The following is a 4113-nucleotide window of genomic DNA, read 5'->3' as shown; positions in this document are numbered from 1 at the left end:
ATTATGGACCTCCATGGTCCTGGAAGTGTTTATAGCAATCCAGGAAAATATTCTGAGCATGTAGAAAGGGATTGAAAAAGCATAGTAATTGCCACAAGTGGGGGTAGAATGAGGGAGGTGGAATGGAGGAAGGGAGTACAAATTTGTACCTTTGAAAAGGTACAAATTTCCAGTTATAAATAATTATGTGGATGCAATGTGCAACATGGTGACTCTTTTTAATAATACTAGACTGCATATTTGAAAGCTGCTAAGACAGTGTCAGACTTTACTTTTTGGACTCCAAAATCACTGCAGAAGGTGATTGCAGCCATGAAATTAAAAGACACTTACTCCTTGGAAGGAAAGTTATGACCAACCTAGATAGCATATTAAAAAGCAGAGACATTACTTTGCCAACAAAGGTCCGTCTAGTCAAGGCTATGGTTTTTCCAGTGGTCATGTATGGATGTGAGAGTTGGACTGTGAAGAAAGCTGAGCGCTGAAAAATTAATGCTTTTGAACTATGGTGTTGGAGAAGACTCTCGAGAGTCCCTTGGACTGCAAGGAGATCCAACCAGTCCATCCTAAAGGAGATCAGTCCTGGGTGTTCATTGGAAGGACTGATGCTGAAGCTGAAACTCCAATACTTTGGCCATCTGATGCGAAGAGTTGACTCGTTGGAAAAGACCCTGATGCTGGGAGGGATTGGGGGCAGGAGGAGAAGGGGACGACGGAAGATGAGATGGCTGGATGGCATCACTGACTCAATGGACATGAGTTTGAGTAAACTCCAGGAGTTGGTGATGGACAGGGAGGCCTGGCGTGCTGCGATTCATGGGGTCGCAGAGTCGGACACGACTGAGCGACTGAACTGAACTGAACTGAAGTCGTCAGCACAGACCAAGGCAGGACCTGTTGCCTCACATGGCCCTGACAGACTCCCTCTTAATTCACAGTAAGACTCATATTAAGAGGAGCCTAACTTCTGAGACCAGACTGCACAAACATGAGTAAAGTTCCAGTCTTTTCAAAACACACTGAAAAATATATTCTAACATTGGAAACATGGAATTGTTTCCTCAACTGAGAAAACATTACATTACATTGCATTGTAATGAAAGTTTGCCATGCAGAATTGTATTAAGCCTGTAGGTTACAGAATTTCATCTTCCTAAAACATGGTTTAAAACTTTCATTTGTTTCTAAGTGCTTGAAGCAGAGTTAATTAATAAATTACCCCCCCTCCTTTTTTTTTTTTTAGCCTTCAGCATGTTTTATTTTTCCTAGAACCTGTGTGCAATTAACTCTAGCAGGGCAGTACTCAATACTGTTCAAGCCTACTATTTTAGATTAACTACTTAATATTATAAATGTGAATGCACATCCTCATAACTGGGAAACTAAATGACATAGATTTACTCATTATTTATGTAACCATACAAAATTTTATATGCAACAGGAGCTTTTATACTATAGAATCTGACCTTATGAACTAGCTTACATATAAAACATACTTACTCTTTGCTCATCTGTCCTAACCTAGAAAGTGTTGTACCAATGCTTAAGATGTTATTAAAACAGAGGAGTTCTCAACACAAGGTTAACAAACCTGAAGCTCCACCCTAGAAATACAAACCCATAAATTGAAAATTGTTTTTACCAGAAATAGGTTATGAACAACTCTTAGCAAACTAGTACCATAGGGAGTTACAGTGTTGACCCAAAGAAGACACAGCTTTCTCATTAAACGTTTTTTAACAGGTCTCAAATTCTGTGACAGATTTTTTGTTCCAGTTGTTTTCATTAAAAAGTACTGATTTTAAAAACTAATAACTTAAACTGCCATACACAAAACATGTGGTCCACAAAAACATTCTCCTTTCCTTCTGAAGGTTTTATGATGCATTGTTATCATTAGCCATTCTTTTACTATTAAACTTAAATGGCCAATTGAGACAAACAGTTCTGAGACCATTCTTCCACCACTGATTAAGACTGGGGTGGCAGGTATTGGGGATAATATTCACTCAGCCTTCTGAGCTTCCTTGGCAGACTTGGTGACCTTGCCATCTCCAGCTGCTTTGATGACACCCACAGCAACTGTCTGTCTCATGTCACACACAGCAAAACGGCCCAGAGGAGGAAAGTCAGAGAAGGTCTCGACACACCTGGGGTTGCCAGAAACCATATCAATGATGGCAGCATCACCGGGTTTCAAGAATTTAGGGCCATCTTCCAGTTTTTTGCCATAACGACAATCTTCTCTTTCAGCTCAGCAAACTTGGAAGCAATGTGAGCTGTGTGACAATCCAGCACAGGTGCATATCCAGCCCTGATCTGGCCTGGATGGTTCAAAATTGTCACCTGAGCTGTGAAGCCAGCTGCTTCCATTGGTGGGTCGTTTTTGCTGTCACCAGCCACATTGCCATGATGAACATCTTTGACAGACACATTCTTGACATTGAAGCCCACATTTTCCCCAGGAATGGCTTCACTTAATGCTTCATGGTGCATTTCTACAGACTTCACTTCAATTGTTACATTGACTGGAGCAAAGGTGACTACCATGCCAGGTTTAAGAACACCAGTCTGTCCACAACCCACAGGGGCCATATCAATACCACCAATTTTATAGACATCCTAGAGGGTCAAACACAAGGTTTGCCAGTTGGACGAGCTGGTGGCAGGATGCAATCCAGAGCTTCAAGCAGGATGGTTCCACTGGCATTGCCGTCCTTACGGGTGACTTTCCATCCCTTGAACCATGGCATGTTAGCACTTGGCTCCAGCAAGTTGTCACCATTCCAGCCAGAATTGGCACACATGCTACTATGTCAGGGTTGTAGCTAATTTTCTTAATGTAGGGACTGACTTCCTTAATAATTTCCTCGTATCTCTTCTGGCTGTAGGGTGGCTCAGTGGAATCCACTTTGTTAACTCCAACAATTAGTTGTTTCACACGCAGAGTGTAAGCCAGAAGGGCATGCTCACAGGTCTGCCCATTCTTGGAGACACTGGCTTCAAGCTCACCAACACCAGCAGCAACAGTCAGGATAGCACAGTCAGCCTGGGCTGTGCCTGTAATCATGTTTTTTATGAAGTCTCTGTGTCCTGGGGCATCAGTGATGGTAACGTAGTATGTGCTGGTCTCAGATTTGCACAAGGAGATATCAGTGGTGATACCATGCTCACGTTCAGCTTTCAGTCTGTCCAAGACCCAGGCATATTTGAAGAGCCCTTTCCAATCTCAGCAGCCTCCTTTTTGAACTTTTCGATTGTTCTCTTGGCGATCCCACCACATTTGTAGATCAGATGGCCAGTCGTGGTAGACGTCCCTGAATCTACGTACCCAGTGGCAGCGATGCGGATGTGGGTCTTTTCCTTTCCCATTTTTGCTTAGGTTTAACGGTGGTTTTCACACCTGTGTCATGGTGGCAAACCTGTTGTGAAGCAATAAATTACCCTTTTTTACCAGAAGGAATGCAGAGGCTGAGCCAAAGCAGAAATAACACCCTTGTGTCATGGTAGTAATGTAGATGTGTCTGGTAGTGAAAATAAAGTCTGAGGCTATCAAGAACAATATTGCATAGGAACCTGGAATGTTAGGTCCATGAATCAAGGTAAACTGGAAATTTTCAAACAGGAGATGGCAACAGTGAACATCGATATTTTAGAAATCAGTGAACAAAAATGGACGGGAATGAGTAATTTAATTCCAATGACCATTATATCTAATACTGTGGGCAAGAATCCCTTAGAAGAAATGGAGCAGCCCTCATAGTCAACAGGAGAGTCCAAAATGCAGTACTTGGGTGCAATCTCAAAAATGACAGAAAGATCTCTGTTCGTTTCCAAGGCAACCATTCAGTATCATAGGAATTCAAACTTGCCCAAACCACTAATGCCGAAGAAGGTGAATTTGAATGTACCTATGAAGACCTACTAACCTGCTAGAAGTAACACCAAAATAAAGATGTCCTTTTCATCATAGGGGACTGAAATGCAAAAGTAGGAATTCAAGAGATACCTGGAGTACCAGGCAACTTTGGCCTTGGAGTACAAAATGAAGCAGGACAAACGCTAGCAGAGTTTTGCAAAGGAATGCACTGGTCATAGCAAACACCTTCTTCC

At 42.2% G+C, this 4113-nt stretch overlaps 1 pseudogene; it reads right to left on the bottom strand.

The window, feature by feature from the left end:
• Positions 1-2005: 2005 nt before the first annotated feature.
• LOC122706684 lies at positions 2006-3372 on the bottom strand (annotated as a pseudogene).
• Positions 3373-4113: the final 741 nt, after the last annotated feature.

This window comes from Cervus elaphus, chromosome 13, assembly GCF_910594005.1.
Source record: "Cervus elaphus chromosome 13, mCerEla1.1, whole genome shotgun sequence".
Taxonomy (NCBI): domain Eukaryota; kingdom Metazoa; phylum Chordata; class Mammalia; order Artiodactyla; family Cervidae; genus Cervus; species Cervus elaphus.
This window is presented reverse-complemented; position numbering and strand designations above follow the sequence as displayed.